Source organism: Phyllobates terribilis, unplaced genomic scaffold, assembly GCF_046119375.1.
Source record: "Phyllobates terribilis strain yellow unplaced genomic scaffold, ASM4611937v1 Scaffold_7__3_contigs__length_470593459, whole genome shotgun sequence".
Lineage (NCBI taxonomy): Eukaryota > Metazoa > Chordata > Amphibia > Anura > Dendrobatidae > Phyllobates > Phyllobates terribilis.
Window position 1 is genome coordinate 153,729,364 of NW_027362767.1, and position 20,284 is coordinate 153,749,647.

The 20,284-nt window shown below is 42.9% G+C and overlaps 1 protein-coding gene across 1 annotated transcript in view; it reads right to left on the bottom strand.

Moving 5' to 3' along the window:
- NTRK1 (neurotrophic receptor tyrosine kinase 1) overlaps positions 1-16 on the bottom strand; it is a 133,392-nt gene extending 133,376 nt beyond the window's left edge. Inside the window, exon 1 of the mRNA XM_073639451.1 lies at positions 1-16. This exon is cut by the window's left edge and continues 588 nt beyond it. The gene's annotated coding sequence lies outside the window, so the exon portion shown is untranslated.
- Between the last annotated feature and the right edge of the window lie 20,268 nt (positions 17-20,284).

Sequence of the window (20,284 nt, forward strand, 5' to 3'; positions counted from 1 at the left end):
GATGGCCACAATCATAGACACCAATAAAAATGTCCACACACCATATTTATCCCCCACGACCAGGCGGACCCCTCATTACTGCCCACACTGAGGAGGACAAGGGAACTGTCTGCAGAAATAGGCAGCAGATAAAGGGAAAGACTCAGTACCAGGAGAGAGGGATTTACTTAAGGATGGAGAAGAGAAAACGGTAAAGGAGAAGAGAAGAGAGGAGAAAAGAAGGGGAGAAGGGAGAGGGGAGAAGAGGGGACAACAGGAGACAAGAGGTGAGAAGAGGGGGAATGAGAGGAGAGGAAAGGGGGAAAGAATAGAAGAGGGGAGAAAAGAGGTGAAAGGAGAAGAGAAGTGAGGAGAAATGAGAGGAGAGAAAAAGAGGGTAAAGGAGAGAAGAGGCAAGAGAGAGGAGATTAAAGGAAAGAAGAGAGGAGCAAAGAAGAGGGGAAAGGAGAGGAGAAGAGAGGAGAAAAAAAGAGGGGGAAGAAGAGGAAAGGTGGCAAAAAAGGGTAAAGATGAGAAGAGGGAAAAGATGGGAGAACAGAGGAGAAGATGGAAAAAAAGGTAAAGGAGAGAAGTCAGGAGAGATGAGGTGAGAGAAGAAGAGTGTAGAAGAGTGGGAAAGTAAAGAAAATAAGAGGATAAGGGAGAAAAGGAGAGGAAAGAGGAAAAGAAAAGAGGAAAGGAGATGAGGAGAGAGGATGAGAAGGAATGAGAGGAGAAGAGAGGAGAGGAAAAGGACATGAGAGGAGAGAATAGAAGACAGAAGAGAAAAGAAGAGAAGAAAGGAAAGGAGAAAAGATGAGAGGAGAGGAGGAAGATGTAGTAATGTCAGGAAGACAGTAATGCAGTGTACAGTGTGTGACAGCATAACCGGGACAGGTGGTGTTACTCTGAATATATTTCTATCTAATCCTGTGATGTGTGATACTCTCTGCTGAGCTGTGTATCTAATTTTACCATGTGTGATACTGTCTGCTGAGCTGTGTATCTAATCCTATCCTGTGTGATACTGTCTGCTGAGCTGTGTATCTAATCCTATCCTGTGTGATACTGTCTGCTGAGCTGTGTATCTAATTTTACCATGTGTGATACTGTCTGCTGAGCTGTGTATCTAATCCTATCCTGTGTGTTACTGTCTGCTGAGCCATGTATCTAATCCTACCCTGTGTGATACTGTCTGCTGAGCCGTGTATCTAATCCTATCCTGTGTGATACTCTCTGCTGAGCTGTGTATCTAATCCTATCCTGTGTGATACTGACTGCTGAGCTGTGTATCTAATCCTATTCTGTGTGATACTGTCTGCTCAGCCGTGTATCTAATCCTATCCTGTGTGATACTGTCTGCTGAGCCATGTATCTAATCCTATCCTGTGTGTTACTGTCTGCTGAGCTGTGTATCTAATCCTATCCTGTGTGATACTGCCTGCTGAGCTATGTATCTAATCCTATCCTGTGTGATACTGTCTGCTGAGCCGTGTATCTAATCTTGTCCTGTGTGATACTGTCTGCTGAGCTGTGTATCTAATCCTACCCTGTGTGATACTCTCTGCTGAGCCGTGCATCTAATCCTATCCTGTGTGATACTGTCTGCTGAGCCGTGTATCTAATCCTGTCCTGTGTGATACTCTCTGCTGAGCCGTGTATCTAATCCTATCCTGTGTGATACTGTCTGCTGAGCCGTGTATCTAATCCTATCTTGTGTGATACTGTCTGCTGAGCCATGTATCTAATCCTATCCTGTGTGATACTGTCTGGTGAGCCGTGTATCTAATCCTGTCCTGTGTGATACTGTCTGCTGAGCCGTGTATCTAATCCTATCCTGTGTGATACTGTCTGCTGAGCCGTGTATCTAATCCTATCCTGTGTGATACTGTCTGCTGAGCTGTGTATCTAATCCTATCCTATGTGATACTGTCTGCTGAGCTGTGTATCTAATCCTATCCTGTGTGATACTGTCTGCTGAGCCGTGTATCTAATCCTATCCTGTGTGATACTGTCTGCAGAGCCGTGTATCTAATCCTATCCTGTGTGATACTGTCTGCTGAGCCGTGTATCTAATCCTATCCTGTGTGATACTGTCTGCTGAGCCGTGTATCTAATCCTATCCTGTGTGATACTGCCTGCTGAACCATGTATCTAATCCTATCCTGTGTGATACTGTCTGGTGAGCCGTGTATCTAATCCTGTCCTGTGTGATACTGTCTGCTGAGCCGTGTATCTAATCCTATCCTGTGTGATGCTGTCTGCTGAGCCGTGTATCTAATCCTATCCTGTGTGATACTGTCTGCAGAGCCGTGTATCTAATCCTATCCTGTGTGACTGCTGTGAAGGGGTTACGGCCGTGCACCCACCACAATGGCGGCCGGCCGTTCACTGCTCACACCTGTTTCCATGGGATCAGCAGGAGGACGCGGTGTGCACTCCCTCATCTGTGCACACATAATACCGCCATACAGTGCACAAATACTGTGCTCAGATAGAGATGCTCAGAAAATTCTTATAGGCGTAGATATGAAACTGTATGAAAAATGAACTGTTGCCCATAGTAACCAATCACAGTTCAGGTTTCATTTTGCATTATGCTTTTAAACAATGAAAGCTGTGCTATGATTGGTTGCTTGGTCGCCATGGGTCCAAGGAGTAGCTGTGACAGCGATCAGGCTGTCTATCGTAATGTATATGCTCCTCACCAGTTATTATTATTATTTATTATTATAGCGCCATTTATTCCATGGCGCTTTACATGGGAATTTATTGTTTGTCATGGGAACAGGAAGTAGCCAACATATGGCGGCCATTTTGAACTAGCATCACATTGTCACAGGGATCTTTACAGAAAGCCTGCGCTCTCGCTACAAAGCCAGAGACAGGATTCATATCAGAGGACTCCTACATTTTCCCTATTTAATTATTTTTTCCTTGACCTGCTTCATGGCTAGGAACACCAGATCCATAAAACATTGCTCACTCCTCCGAAAAAACCCGTAACTCACTCTCACGGCCTCATCTGTACCAGAGGCCCATCCTGTTCCTACGCTCTAACTACAGATCCGTCAGTCATAACTCAAACTATGGCTCCTGGCCAATTCTTACATATCGCAGCCATCTTGAGATCCCTGGAGGACATCTCCAGGTCTTTTTTGCTCTCTTCTTCTTCTTCTTAAAAGGTTTATAATGAAACAATTGTCCGATAAGCCGCCTTATGGAGGCCGACTGCTCAGGCTCACCTTGACCTAGGGTAATAGATGAAGACTGCCGAGGCCTCCTCATCCCTCATGTTGATAAGGCAGGACTATGAAGCTCCATAGTACAGGGGGTTCCACCCAGAAGCTCTTCATCTGCTTTATGTAAGGGCTCCAGAAGCTCCACGCACAGTAAGGTTCCTGTCTAATGATTTATGGCCATGAGAAGGGAACCTGATGAAAAACACATGGCCATTTGTACATTCTCTTTTGCCTTTATTTTGTAAGCATCTCACTCAAGGTCATCAAGCCCATGGGCGACTGTGGCCTTCACTTTTGGGTGGTACATTTCGTTCATGTGAGGTTCCACCTGGTTCTTCAGTTTCCATATACTTTATGGTGCCTCAAAAAAGGTCGGACATACTCTCAGCTGACAACTCGTCCCCCAGCCCCTCTCTATGCACATGCACGCTTAGTTTGGCTGAACATGCATATGTTTTCACTGCCAGACATCTCTGGTGGAGGCCTATCTCAAAAGGTATCAGAAGTAACTCAACATACTAGGTTGGTGGCCCTCACTTTTTGGTGGTACCGGCGTTAAGTTTGCCTAAGACTCATGTGAGTTCCACTTTGTTCTTCGGTTTCCAAACACTTTATGGTGTCTCAAAAAAGTGTAGGTCCAGCCTGGGGCTCCTTGGGTCACCTGAGACAATAATTCAGTTGGTTTTCTACTAGGATTTTACTATCATACATATAGAATAATGGGTATTGTCTTATATCAGTACATGCACGTGGTGGCGGTACTACACACAGTGATTTGGATGGTCATATATAGGAACCAGAATTACCCATTTTAGTGTTGGTAGCACGTAGCAAAGGGACATTTAAGTTGCCCACCCCAAGCACCACTCATGATTACATGCTCCTGATCCACCCAGGAACACTCTCGACCCACTTACACACAGGGATGCTGGGCTGTGCAGGTTCTGCAGTCGCACAGGATGTATCAGCTATATGTAGTGACAAAAGAAGTGGCTCCGATGGCCTGATGCATAGTATACAGTGTATCATGGTACTATGTAGTATGCAGTGTATAGCGGCACTATATATTATACAGTGTATCATGGTACTATGTAGTATGCAGTGTATAGCGGCACTATATATTATACAGTGTATCATGGTACTATATAGTATGCAGTGTATAGCGGCACTATATATTATACAGTGTATCATGGTATTATATAGTATGCAGTGTATAGCGGCACTATATATTATACAGTGTATCATGGTACTATATGGTATGCAGTGTATAGTGGCACTATATATTATACAGTGTATCATGGTACTATATGGTATGCAGTGTATAGCGGCACTATATATTATACAGTGTATCATGGTCCTATATAGTATGCAGTGTATCATGGTACTATATAGTACGAAGTATATAGCGGCACTATATATTATACAGTGTATAATGGTACTATATACTTTGCAGTGTACAGTGGCATTATACAGTGTATCATGGTTCTATATAGTTTGCAGTGTATATTGGGATTAAATAGTATGCAGTGTATTGTGGAACTATATAGTAAGCAGTGTATAGCGGCATTATATAGTGTGCATTATACAGCTGCACTATATAGTATACAGTGTATCATGGTACTATATTGTATAGTATACATTGTATCGTGTAAGTATGCAGTGTATAGCAGCACAATCAGTATTATAGTACTATATACAGTATGATGCAGTATTACGGTGCTAGATAGTATGCAGTTTATTGTGGAACTACATAGTATGCAGTGCATCAAGGTACTATGTCATATCGCACAAATATATAGTATGCAGCGTATTGCAGCAATATACAGTATATCTTGGTTCTATGTAGTATGCAGCGTATTACGGTACAATATAGTATGCAGTGTATTTTTGTACTATATAGTATACAGTGAATCTCAGCACCAAATAGTATGCAGTGTAGCTTGATACTATGTAGTATGCCGTGTTCTGAGGTACTATATAGTATGCAGTGTATTGTATTGCAGTATATTAAGGTACTATATAGTATACAGTGGATTGCAGGATCACATAGTATGTACTGCATCAAGGAACTGTATAATATGTAGTATAGTGCACCTATATATAGAAAAAAATATGAAAAAGACAGCAGCACCAGGGTGTTTGACAAATTGAAAAAGTGTAGATTTATTGCCACCAAATAGTGTGTGATGTTTCAAGTCAGCAATGAGCCTTTCTCAAGCACTTATATATAGTATTTTGCAGCACTATATATTATACAGTGTATTGCAGTACTATATAGTATACACTGTATTGTGGTACTATATATTATACAGTGTATTGCAGTACTATATAGTATACAGTGTATTGTGGCACTATATATTATACAGTGTATTGCAGTTCTATATAGTATACAGTGTATTGCGGTACTATATACTATACAGTGTATTGTAGTACTATGTACTATACAGTGTATTGTGGTACTATATATTATACAGGGTATTGCAGTGCTATATAGTATAGTGTATTGCGGTACTATATATTATGCAGTGTATTGCAGTACTATGTACTATATAGTGTATTGCGGTACTATATATTATACAGTGTATGGCAGCATTATATACTATACAGTGTATTGCGGTACTATATACTATACAGTGTTTTGCGGTACTATATACTATACAGTGTATTGTGGTACTATATATTATACAGTGTATGGCAGCATTATATGCTATACAGTGTATTGCGGTACTATATACTATACAGTGTTTTGCGGTACTATATACTATACAGTGTATTGTGGTACTATATATTATATAGTGTATTGCAGTATTATATACTATACAGTGTATTACGGTACTATATACTATACAGTGTATTGCAGTATTATATACTATACAGTGTATTGCTGTAGTATATATTATGCAGTGTATTGCAGTATTACCGTATATAGTATTGTTATTTGGGAAACTATATGTGAGTGCTATTTGGACGACACTTCTGGCCATAGTGATTTGTGAAGTATACTGAATATACTACTGCTCCTGGCTAATTTAAGTAATAATAGTATATGGGGCAATTTGTCAAAAAATAGATTTGAAAACTAAAAATGTCTGATTCCATGAGATGCGCCCATGGTGATGTCCCATTATCACAGCTGTTCTATGCAAGGAGAGCAAACATATAACGTTACCTAATATAATATACAAACATACCGAAATGATGACAAAGTGAGACTAAAAATCAATATTAACCTCCTCCAGGTCAAAGCACTTAAAGAGTAAATTGATTTAACCTCTCGTTTAGCTGCAGTGAGGAAGTCCATAATTCGCTCAATCTGGACCTGGTCATGGATCCCATTGGGCGTGTAAATCTCTCCCCTGCGGTGACGGTGTCCGGAATAACAATTTAGACCATATTGTGTGCGAAAAGATGGTGGCAACCACCTGAAAGTCCAACTCTGGTGTATAGGATACTTATCCAGTCTCTACATGTGTCTGGAAGGCTCCAGGAAAAGATAGGAGACCTCCTGGACTACTTGAAGAGTTCTGCACCAGCGGCTTGTTTGTTGGCCAGTTGGCGGCATGTTACACGGCTAGTAATCAGGAATCCGATTATCGGCCCACGTAAATGGACCTCCCCACTAAGGCTCCCAGTAAATACAGCCGTCTTGTCTTCCTCCTCTTCTGCTCAGATCTTACACCAGCTCCATGATGTGAGTCAGTTCAGACGGCAGGGAGTCAGATACTGGAGCTGGAACACCTTGACGACAGGTGATTTAAAGAAACCTGAAGGGTCCAGCGCTCACCGGGGGTAAATCAATGGACCTTAACCACCATTTTACTTCATTTTCTGCTGTGATTTTATGACGTTCTTGCACATACTGTAGTTTATAAATGGTCTATCTCCAGATATATATTCTTCTGTGACAGAATCCTCTCACTGATACAGACCAAATTCAAAAGAATTGCAGATAAAGTGACACTAACCAAAATGTACTTTAAGGCCACGGTCACACAATCAGTATTTGGTCAGTGTTTTACATCAGTATTTGTAATCCAAATCCAGAAGTGGAAGAATCAGAGGAAAAGTATAATAAAAACGTCACCACTTCTGTATTTATCACCCACTCCTGGTTTTGGCTTACAAATACTGAGGTAAAATACTGACCAAATACTGAGCGTGGCCTAAAAGGCACATTCTGCTTGATGGTTTCAATACTCAGGAGGGATAATTCTTGAACGTTGCAGAATTAACAATCTATGCATTTTATGTGATCTTCTTGCTCCGGTCTCGGTTGCTGTCACTAAGGACACACGGCACTGCGTTACGTCACACAGTCTCGCACCAGTTCCTCAGTGACGTCTGCCACAGACTCTCTATTTTTGTTTCTATGATGAAACCTTGCTATCATAAGCCCGGTCTCTAGCTCTCACTCTAAGAGTAGGAGGCTTTTCACTTTGGCCATGACTCTCAAGGGCTCCCACTATGATATCCCTCCTGCTGGTTTTGTAAGGAGATGGACATATTGCCCACATTCTTGAAGAATATGTAAATTGTTGTAATGTGAACTGTGATGTATAATGTGAATTGTGACTTGTGTTAAAGATGGTGATAATGCGAGTAGTTTTACAGTAGGGATAGTGAGCGTTAATGTTTGGGACTAGTCCAGAGTGGGAGGGGAAAAGTTGAATGTCAGATAGGGCCTGGAGTGTACAGCAAGTGGACCTAAGGTCCAATGTGAGCAGTGCCACATTCTTGGGTGTCCCCAAGAGAGAGGAGACCAAAAGGAAGAGACAGTCACTTCTGCTCTGGATCTCACTGAGAAACAGAGTGATTTTCCGTAGACGGGTCCTGGGAAATGGTGCATAGCTGTAAGGCCCAGATGTATAAGTCCAAGAGGTAATGGGCCTAGACAGGACTGAGTACATGAGGCGAATAGAGTGTCTTGAGTAGGAGTTCCAGAGCGTCAGCAGTAGAGAAGATACGTACCGACTATACTGGCACCATAGCTCCCCTAAGGGGAAAGAAGATATGGAACCGTGGGTTGAGTAAAGTACTTGGGTTGTGGTGAAGTTGTGAAGAACATTGAATGCAGAGGATTAGTGAAAAGAGTAAAGAGGAAGGAACTGAAACTGTGTGGAAAATGCTCCGAATTGTGAAGGAAAGGTGCATAAGGTTGTGTACCCGCTATCTCCTGTATATAACCCACCCCAAGTTAATGTTCAGTGAAAAGTTTATTATGAACGGTGGTCTCCCTCCTTGAACTGTCCAACACCTGGTCCTGGCAAACCAACGTCATCAATTCCATGCAGCCTACATGGGCGTTACCCCCTCACAGCACAAGTCCATACACCCAGCCAGGACCCCATCTTCTTGTAACGTGCCGGAGCGTAAGAGAGGAGTAGCTCGCCCATGGCTACCACCCTGCGCCACGTTAGATCTCCTCCATCCAGCCCAGCGTAGTTCATGCCTGTACTATCAGATGACACCTTAGGCCTACAGAGCAACCAAACCTCACTGTAGTTTCTACCAGCCCCCAAGGATTCTCCTAACCCTCTATAGGACAGAATCACAGCCTCGTCCAGGTTGAGTACACCAACGTAATCCATCCCAAGGTCTAAGCAAAGTAAACTAAGCTAACCATTCATGTTGACATTAGTTAGTTGGACAACAGTCCATGCCAAACATTTCTTGATCCACTTCCACCATGGCCCAACTGTACTAGCCCTAGGTCACTTCACTAGCTCATATCCACTCATTAGTCCCTCTTAGCGAAGAAGACATATTGTTTTACACTCTTAGGCAGGCAAACCCTCCCCTCACTAAAAAGCCACCCCATCACTTCTCCTGACCCCTGGTCAACTACCTCCGCAACCATTTACTCTTCTGCACTACTACTTACTACTTACAATAGAAGAAAAACAATGCTAATGCTAAGTCTGTAAGTTATCTCATTCTATCAAGCTGCCATTGAACTCTAGTCTTTGGCACGTTCGTGCTCCACAGAAATGGTCCATACAGTCCAGACCATACAAATGCACCCAAAAAAGTGCACCAAAAAGTTCCTAAAAACTTTGTGAGTCTATGTGCAGTGAAGCTGCTAGCGTTTCAGAAACAGAACTTCTTGTGTCTGAAGACACTAAATACCGTTCATCGACAGATCTCTATAGGGATAAATTGCTTCCATTATGTAGTCCAGGTCCCGAGTGACCACCACCAACTACGGAAGAGAACCAGGAGTCCTTAGAGGAAGAGTAACGTTGCTCAGCTAAAACTGCAGCTGTGGCCTTCTTTCCTGCCCATAAATCAAAGCACAGGTCCCCTCTGATTCCCGGCCTGTGTCAGGGATTTCAATGGCACCCTAGAGGTCCATCCACCTCACTATCCTCCAACCTTCAATCCCTTCACAAATCACTGCTTAATATCTGCTCTGGCAGGAGATGAATGGCGCTCACCTTAGTTTCTGCCCCTTACATCACCATTAATCCCTAATAAATGAGTCATAGATTTATGTCGTATCAAGGCTCCTCTGTCCCCCTAATCCAGGGGCTGATGACCATTTGTCACCAGTGGGGGGGTGGCAGGTTTATAAAGCCTGATGATGGCGATCATTTTGTTTCTCATGACACGGTCAGAAATGGGAATTGGACACACAAGGTTTGCTGCTGAGTGCATTAGTCTCATCAAGGCGTAATTATGTTTAATTAGATAATGCGTCGTCTTCAGCCTTTTCTTCTAGGAGAAACATTAGGCAGGAGGTGGTGCTGCAAACAAATCATTGCAAATTTGGTTAAAAAAGAAACAAGTAAAATAATAGAAGGAGGAGAATTATTGGATTAGGTGAATTATTATTACTAGGTGATTGTTTTATTACTGCAGAACGTTATAAAAGGAGCGACAGATTTTTATATTTTTGATTCTATATATTTTTATTATCCTTCTATCCATATAAGGCATACAGAATGTGCTCAGCCCCTCCATTATTATCCCTCTATCCATATAAGGCATACAGAATGTGCTCAGCCCCTCCATTATTATCCCTCTATCCATATAAGGCATACAGAATGTGCTCAGCCCCTCCATTATTATCCCTCTATCCATATAAGGCATACAGAATGTGCTCAGCCCCTCCCTTATTATCCCACTATCCTTATAAGACATATACAATGTACACAGCCCCTCCATTATTATCCCTCTATCCATATAAGGCATACAGAATGTGCTCAGCCCCTCCATTATTATCCCTCTATCCATATAAGGCATACAGAATGTGCTCAGCCCCTCCATTATTATCCCTCTATCCATATAAGGCATACAGAATGTGCTCAGCCCCTCCCTTATTATCCCACTATCCTTATAAGACATATACAATGTACACAGCCCCTCTCTTTTTATCTTTCTATCCATATAAGGTATACAGAATATGCACAGCCCCTCCCCTATTTATACCTTATAAGGGTAGGTAGATAAGAAAGTGCACAACCCCTCCCTTTCTATACCTATAAGCAGGGCTGCCACTAGGAATTTCGGGGCCCCATACTGGTACAATTTTGGGGCCCCCTTGAGACTCCGCCCTGGCTCCACCCCAGCTCTGCCTCTACCCCTTGAACCTTCCACAGTCCCACCGCCCACTCTTGGAAAAACTCCACTTCTGCACCACGTCCTCACCAATCACACATTAACGGTTCTCATCGAACACCATTTGGATTTTTTTTCACCACTTAAATAAAATGAACCTATACATGTTTGGTATCTGTGAACTTGTAATGACCTGGAGAATCATAATGGCAGGGTAGTTGTAGCATTCAGTGAATGTGGTAAAAAAATAAAATAAACTGTGAAATTGCACTTTTTTTCCAATTTCACCGCATTTGAATTTTTTTCCCGTTTTCCAGTACAAGATATGGTAAAATCAGTGATGTCGTTCAAAAGTACAACTCGTCCCGCAAAAAATAAACCCTCACATGGCCATATTGACTGAAAAATGAAAAAGTTATGGCTCTGGGAAGAAGGGGATCAAAAAACTAAAATGCAAAGAAGGAAAATGCTCCGGTCATGAAAGGGTTAACGATCTATAAATTCTAGAATATAAATACACCCCAAAACATAACTCTGTGATAATGTAAAAAAAATATAGCAGTCAAGAGTAAGAGGTCGGGGGAAGAGGATACCCTATTTGTCAACTATTCATGTTACTACCTTCTGGTTGGCACCTTCTTGAAACGCAATCCTCGTCAGCAGCGTGCGGCACCCCCTCATCAGGGGCAGGCACCCACCCCCCCCACACAGCAGGGCCAGGCACCCACCTCACCCTAGCACAGCAGGGCCAGGCACCCGCCCCTCATACCATGTCTTCTGTTCCATCCAGCAGATGTACTGTGCATGTGTTGCACGCACGCTGCTCTGCTCCAAAATTAAAATGAGTGCACAGCGTGCGTGCATGACACGTGACTGGTGTCATTGCGTCAGGACCATGATGTACCCAGTGGCGGTTTAAAGGTGTAGAGCATATTTCCGGGCGCCTGGTGCATTTATGATTTAAACTGTGCCCGGGCTCCTGACTGACTTCCTGAGGCCTGGTGAGTAAAAGCAGAGAGGGGGGGGCCAGACTGGCAGGGCCCCCCCTTTTTCCTTTTGTTCACCGGACCCCATACAGGAGTAAGGGCAGTAATACCCTGATGGCGGCCCTGCATATATGGCATATAGAAGGTGCACAGCCCCTCCATTATTATCCCTCTATCCTTATAAGGCATATACAATGTGCACAGCCCCTCCCTTTTTATCTTTCTATCCTTATAAGGTATACATAACGTGCACAGCTCCTCCCCTATTATCCCTCTATCCTTATAAGGCATATACAATGTGCACAGCCCCTCCCTTTTTATCTTTCTATCCTTATAAGGCATACAGAATGTGCTCAGCCCCTCCCTTATTATCCCTCTATCCTTATAAGGCATACAGAATGTGCTCAGCCCCTCCCTTATTATCCCTCTATCCTTATAAGGCATATACAATGTACACAGCCCCTCCCTTATTATCCCTCTATCCTTATAAGGCATATACAATGTACACAGCCCCTCCCCTATTATCCCTCTATCCTTATAAGGCATATACAATGTGCACAGCCCCTCCCTTATTATCCCTCTATCCTTATAAGGCATATACAATGTGCACAGCCCCTCCCTTATTATCCCTCTATCCTTATAAGGCATATACAATGTGCACAGCCCTTCCCTTATTATCCCTCTATCCTTATAAGGCATATACAATGTACACAGCCCCTCCCCTATTATCCCTCTATCCTTATAAGGCATATACAATGTGCACAGCCCCTCCCTTATTATCCCTCTATCCTTATAAGGCATATACAATGTACACAGCCCCTCCCTTATTATCCCTCTATCCTTATAAGGCATATACAATGTGCACAGCCCCTCCCTTATTATCCCTCTATCCTTATAAGGCATATACAATGTACACAGCCCCTCCCCTATTATCCCTCTATCCTTATAAGGCATATACAATGTGCACAGCCCCTCCCTTATTATCCCTCTATCCTTATAAGGCATATACAATGTACACAGCCCCTCCCTTATTATCCCTCTATCCTTATAAGGCATATACAATGTGCTCAGCCCCTCCCTTATTATCCCTCTATCCTTATAAGGCATATACAATGTACACAGCCCCTCCCTTATTATCCCTCTATCCTTATAAGGCATATACAATGTGCTCAGCCCCTCCCTTATTATCCCTCTATCCTTATAAGGCATATACAATGTGCACAGCCCCTCCCTTATTATCCCTCTATCCTTATAAGGCATATACAATGTGCACAGCCCCTCCCTTATTATCCCTCTATCCTTATAAGGCATACAGAATGTACACAGCCCCTCCCTTATTATCCCTCTATCCTTATAAGGCATATACAATGTACACAGCCCCTCCCTTATTATCCCTCTATCCTTATAAGGCATATACAATGTGCTCAGCCCCTCCCTTATTATCCCTCTATCCTTATAAGGCATATACAATGTGCACAGCCCCTCCCTTATTATCCCTCTATCCTTATAAGGCATATACAATGTGCACAGCCCCTCCCTTATTATCCCTCTATCCTTATAAGGCATATACAATGTGCACAGCCCCTCCCTTATTATCCCTCTATCCTTATAAGGCATACAGAATGTACACAGCCCCTCCCTTATTATCCCTCTATCCTTATAAGGCATATACAATGTGCACAGCCCCTCCCTTATTATCCCTCTATCCATATAAGGCATACAGAATGTACACAGCCCCTCCCTTATTATCCCTCTATCCTTATAAGGCATATACAATGTGCACAGCCCCTCCCTTATTATCCCTCTATCCATATAAGGCATACAGAATGTGCACAGCCCCTCCCTTATTATCCCTCTATCCTTATAAGGCATATACAATGTACACAGCCCCTCCCTTATTATCCCTCTATCCTTATAAGGCATATACAATGTGCTCAGCCCCTCCCTTATTATCCCTCTATCCTTATAAGGCATATACAATGTGCTCAGCCCCTCCCCTATTATCCCTCTATCCTTATAAGGCATATACAATGTGCACAGCCCCTCCCTTTCTATTTTTCTATCCTTATAAGGCATATACAATGTACACAGCCCCTCTCTTTTTATCCCTCTATCCTTATAAGGCATATACAATGTGCTCAGCCCCTCCCCTATTATCCCTCTATCCTTATAAGGCATATACAATGTGCTCAGCCCCTCCCCTATTATCCCTCTATCCTTATAAGGCATATACAATGTGCTCAGCCCCTCCCTTATTATCCCTCTATCCTTATAAGGCATATACAATGTGCACAGCCCCTCCCTTATTATCCCTCTATCCTTATAAGGCATATACAATGTGCTCAGCCCCTCCCTTATTATCCCTCTATCCTTATAAGGCATATACAATGTGCTCAGCCCCTCCCTTATTATCCCTCTATCCTTATAAGGCATATACAATGTGCACAGCCCCTCCCCTATTATCCCTCTATCCTTATAAGGCATATACAATGTGCACAGCCCCTCCCCTATTATCCCTCTATCCTTATAAGGCATATACAATGTGCTCAGCCCCTCCCTTATTATCCCTCTATCCTTATAAGGCATATACAATGTGCTCAGCCCCTCCATTATTATCCCTCTATCCTTATAAGGCATATACAATGTGCTCAGCCCCTCCCCTATTATCCCTCTATCCTTATAAGGCATATACAATGTGCACAGCCCCTCCCTTTCTATTTTTCTATCCTTATAAGGCATATACAATGTACACAGCCCCTCTCTTTTTATCCCTCTATCCTTATAAGGCATATACAATGTGCTCAGCCCCTCCCCTATTATCCCTCTATCCTTATAAGGCATATACAATGTGCTCAGCCCCTCCCCTATTATCCCTCTATCCTTATAAGGCATATACAATGTGCTCAGCCCCTCCCCTATTATCCCTCTATCCTTATAAGGCATATACAATGTGCTCAGCCCCTCCCTTATTATCCCTCTATCCTTATAAGGCATATACAATGTGCACAGCCCCTCCCCTATTATCCCTCTATCCTTATAAGGCATATACAATGTGCTCAGCCCCTCCCCTATTATCCCTCTATCCTTATAAGGCATATACAATGTGCTCAGCCCCTCCCTTATTATCCCTCTATCCTTATAAGGCATATACAATGTGCACAGCCCCTCCCTTATTATCCCTCTATCCTTATAAGGCATATACAATGTGCTCAGCCCCTCCCTTATTATCCCTCTATCCTTATAAGGCATATACAATGTGCTCAGCCCCTCCCTTATTATCCCTCTATCCTTATAAGGCATATACAATGTACACAGCCCCTCTCTTTTTATCTTTCTATCCATATAAGGCATACAGAATGTGCACAGCCCCACTTCTATTATCCATCTACCTTTGTAAGGCAAAACAATAATTCAAGTTTAATTAATGTACTACTCCTTTAAGAGTCAGTCATATAAATATATTGGGTCAGATTAATTAATTAAAATAAATTTTATTTGCGCAATTTACATTTTTTTTTTTTTTTGTAGAATGTGTCTGTTCCGATCTAGAGCCGGCAGAGCTTTGCTCTTCCTGTCAGTTTATATAGAGGTACATAGTATGTCTCGGCAGTGAAGGGGTGTCTGTCGGACCTGAGTGATCTATCAAATCCAATTTGTCGGCATCTTGAGTGGATGGGCGCAGGTCGTGTTTCTCGCTCATCAGTGCCCAGTTTGTCAGGTTACATACATCACTCAATATTATTAAACCATTCTGACTGCGTTAAGTTTTACTACCTATTGATCGGACGTTGTTACTGGGGCAGAGGGTGCCAGGGTCTCGCCATATTACCCCCACCCTGCCCCATCTGAGAAGAATACAATAGTAGCAGTGCAAAATGTAGGATGGCAATTACTATGAAGCGGCACCATGTTCAGTCTGACGAACCGTGGGGCAACAAAGCCATAGGGCGCCTATTCTTTTTGAATGATTGATCCCGGGGTGGCAGACTTAAAGGGATTGTCTGGGACTTTAACATTCATGGCCTATCCTTAGAATAGGTGATCAGTTTCTGATCAGTGGGGGTGCAATACCTGGCACCCCCGCTGATCAGGTGTTCCCAGTGCCGATGGCGAACAGAAGTGCTGAGTTGTGGAGCTGCACGGCACAGCTCCACAACTGCATCGTGCCCACGACCGAGTACTGTACATCCGCCCACTATTGATTCGAATAGAGTCAGATATGCAGTACCGGGTCAACATACAGTTTTAAAAATAAAAAACTACACATTTTTATAATATAATGTTTACATTTTTTTAAAATACTTTTTCTGAGTTTTTACTGATGTATTTTCTTGCCCTAACCCTAACCCTAGCTCTAACCCTAACCCTAGCTCCAACCCTAACCCCAGCTCTAACCCTAACCCTAGCTCTAACCCTAACCCTAGCTCTAACTCTAACCCCAGTTCTAACCCTAACCCCAGCTCTAACCCTAACCCCAGCTCTAACCCTAACCCCAGCTCTAACCCTAACCCCAGCTCTAACCCTAACTCTAACCCTAACACTAGCTCTAACCCTAACCCCAGCTCTAACCCTAACCCCAGCTCTAACCCTAACCCCAGCTCTAACCCTAACCCTAGCTCTAACCCTAACCCTAGCTCCAACCCTAACCCCAGCTCCAACCCTAACCCCAGCTCTAACCCTAACCCCAGCTCTAACCCTAACCCTAGCTCTAACCCTAACCCTAGCTCTAACTCTAACCCCAGTTCTAACCCTAACCCCAGCTCTAACCCTAACCCCAGCTCTAACCCTAACCCTAGCTCTAACTCTAACCCCAGTTCTAACCCTAACCCTAGCTCTAACCCTAACCCTAGCTCTAACCCTAATCCTAGCTCCAACCCTAAACCTAGCTCTAACCCTAACCCTAGCTCCAACCCTAACCCTAGCTCTAACCCTAACCCCAGCTCTAACCCTAACCCTAGTCCCAACGGTAGTTAAGATTGCCAAAAGTGTGTAAAATGTATTAAAATTTTAGTCTTTTGTATTTTGTTTTTTGTTTTTTTACAGGGAATGCTTTTTTTAAGTTTGGGACAGCTCTCCCTCCAGGTCTCAGTCTCTCCTGACATAAAAGTTAGAGGAGAGAAGGGAAGCCGCAGGAGAGGACAGCGCGGCACATGTGCAGTGCACAGAATTCAATGCTGTCTTGTTCAGCCTCTCCTCTCAGTTGCTGCCTATGCAGAGCACAGTCAATAAAACTTATCTTGATAGCTGGGAGATGATGTGGATCTGTAATACTTAGCTCAGTTTAGGATTTTTACCATGTAAAAAAACATATAAAATTTTGCCTGACTGGGTACAAGCCAAGACACAAGATTTTGTGCTTCATTCAAGTGAACATTGTTAAGTATTCTGTCAAAGTTTCAGCCTCACAATGTAGACAGCAATGTTTTCCATTCACTGACAGCAAGCACAATAATAAGGAATTGAATGACGTGCTTATTGAGAAGTTTCAGAACTTTTCATTACTAGTCTCCTTTCTTTCTACAGTCACACTGCCCCCTTGTGTACAGACATAACATCCTGGAAGTCTGAAAAGCATAGAGGCGTACAGGACACCTTGGTGAATATTGATTTGCTGTAGGTGAATGCTACTCAATGACGCGGGTCATAATAAAATCACAATTGTGCCATTTTTTCACTTCTAAAAAAAAGTTACATAGGACTTTGGAAAGTGGGTGACGCCTGCAGCGTATGTGGGTGTTACTTGCTGTGGTCTAACCCTTGTTTCATGCTGCCACCTTGTGGCTAATCTGAATATTTTCTTTCTTAACTGGATCTGTATGTTAGAATAGTGCAAAATGATTCGAACTACCCTTTTCTGGGGTCCAATTTGGTCCTACGAGGGCAGTGTTGTCATCTGCGCAAACATCTGCCGGGATCTTGGGCACCTGTACCGCTTTCTAAGTCCCTGCAACATCATAGATGGAATCAAGTAATGTCATGCCTTCCGTGTGAACCTTCCAATGACCTCAAGCATAGCTTAAAGTCCACCAAGGCTTGGTTTCGGAAGACTTTCTATAAAAGATTCTGCTGTGGCCGTCACAGGTGCCTGACTCCAACCCCAAAGGGAAATCTCTGATAGGAATTGATAAAAACAATTGCAACAGCAAATCCAAGAATAATAGTGAATTGGGGGCTTTGCTCACTTAGATTTTTCAGGAACATTGATTAGAGATGTTGTATGGCTAGGTGTCACATTTTGCAACAGGTCATAACAGTGAGAGGGGCAGCAGGTTATAACAGCCAGAGGGGCTCTACTAAGTACTATGGACTGTTGTCATGATGGAGTGAATATTTCTGTTCGGAGACTCGGAGAAACCACTTGTTTCATTTGTTGTGTTGACCTATTTACAATTTTTAGTTTTATAGCAAACAGCAGAAAGTTTGTAAATTTTTCAAATAAACCTCATTTTCAGGGGGTTGAGTTTAATCATTTTGATTGCAACTTGCTCCAGGTTGACGAGCAGAACTCTGTTCATTCATTACTTCCCTATAAAACAGAAGGGATTTACTTATTGTCCAGTAATGGACAGACATCAAGCCTTCGTGCAACCAAGAATAATTATGACGTATACCCACATAAGCTTTCTCCTTCTTCTGATCACTGCGGGCCTTAATATTATTCCCAGAGTATATATTATCCAGACAACCCATGACATAGACTCCAAATTTACTACTTCACTGCCCACGATCACTAGAGTTAGGTTTATTTCTGATTAATTCATGTAATTGGCCTGATTGGTTACCAAAGGGTCCTTGGAGATGGAGCCAGGAACAATTCTGATCCCTCCCCTGAGCAGAGGTTCATTATTCCATAAACAGCTAAAAGGAAAATTGATATTTTGTCTCAGTACTGCAATGTATAGTCTTACTCCCACCCATGATCATAGATGGATAATCAAGGAACTGTGATACATCGCAATTAAAGAAATTAAGTGCTGCCAATGTGGACATCTTAAGAGAAGTGAAATCTCTGTGTGGCAAGTCATGACCATCACCATTAGTGTAGTGTAGACCTGTCAAGAAGGATACTATTGATTTTGTGACCAGGCCACTATAGTTGGGGCATGTTTTGTCCTGTCTAGAAGACTATACTGAGTACCAGGTCTGAACGTCATCACAAAATCAAATGTAGGAAATAGCAAAACTCATCCTGCTTGACTAGGGTTGAGTATTTTGGCTGATTGCAAGTCAGATTTTTGTGATCTGTGATAAAAGTGACTTTATGTTTGGCTCCTTCTAGGATATGACGCCACCCCTCGAAGGTACATTTGATTGCCAACAATTCATGATTACCAATATTACTGTTTCTCCTGGCAGGTGAAAATGTAGTAAAAAAGAGGGTGCAAAGTCAAAAGAAGGTCGGGGTACCCAACTCCAACCTCAGAGACATCAACCTCCACTACAAATGGACACTCTAGATGAGGCTGGACAAGTACATGGTCTGATGAGAAACGTTCCTTCAATTCTGTGAAGGCGCGGATGACCCCAGCCTGTTAACCACATCTGCCCCCTTCTTAATAAGGTCAGTTAGTCAGTCTTGGAAAAAATGTTAATACATTTACAATAGTAGTTTGCAAACCCAAGGAAACGCTGCAAGGCCTTCAGGGACTCTTTCCTTAATAGAATGGATCTTAGAGATGACACATTTCCTTTGTATTTTAGGCAAAAAAATATATAGTCATTTTTTACATTTTAAAAATTACAAAAAGGAAAATGGTCCTATGCAAAAGATTTGGCACCCTTGGAGAATTGTGTGCTAATATTGACCAAGGTTTCAGATCTTAATTAGTCTGTTAGGGTTATGACTTGTTTACCATCATCGTTAGGAAAGGCCAGGTGATGCAAATTTCCCAGTTTTATAAAAACCAGCCTCCTCTAACCTTGTGCCAAAAAACAGCAGCCATAGGTTCTTCTAAGCAGCTGCCTAGCGCTCTGAAAATGAAAATGGAGGAGGTCCACAAAGCAGGAGAAGGCCATAAGAAGATAGCAAAGCGTTTTCAAGTTGCCCTTTCCTCAGTTCGAAATATAATTAAGATATAGCAGTTACCAGGTGTAACATCCCTGGCGGCGTGCTGGCATGGCTTACCACCTCCCACCATGCAAGACCGCCATCTTACCTATCAGTCCACGCTGCACACTTTGCTCCAGTATCTGCTGTGTGCATGTCTCTTGTCTGATTGCTTAGGGCGGCAGCGCGGTTACTGCCTGTTTCTTATAGTTATTGTGTGCACAGTCCTAATGCGTCCCCAGGCTATTGCTGTGAATCACTGGATACTTAAACCCCCTCCACCCAGTAGGAGGTGCCTGAGCAACACTTTCTTTCAGTGTGTTCTGTGCAACTGAGTTGCCAGGTCCTGTCCTGTATCTTGTCTGTTTCCGCCACCCTGGGGGCTGTATACCCAGGCCTGTTACCTGTATATGTGACTTCTAGTCTGTTCCGCCACCCTGGGGGCTGTATACCCAGGCCCGTTACCTGTACCT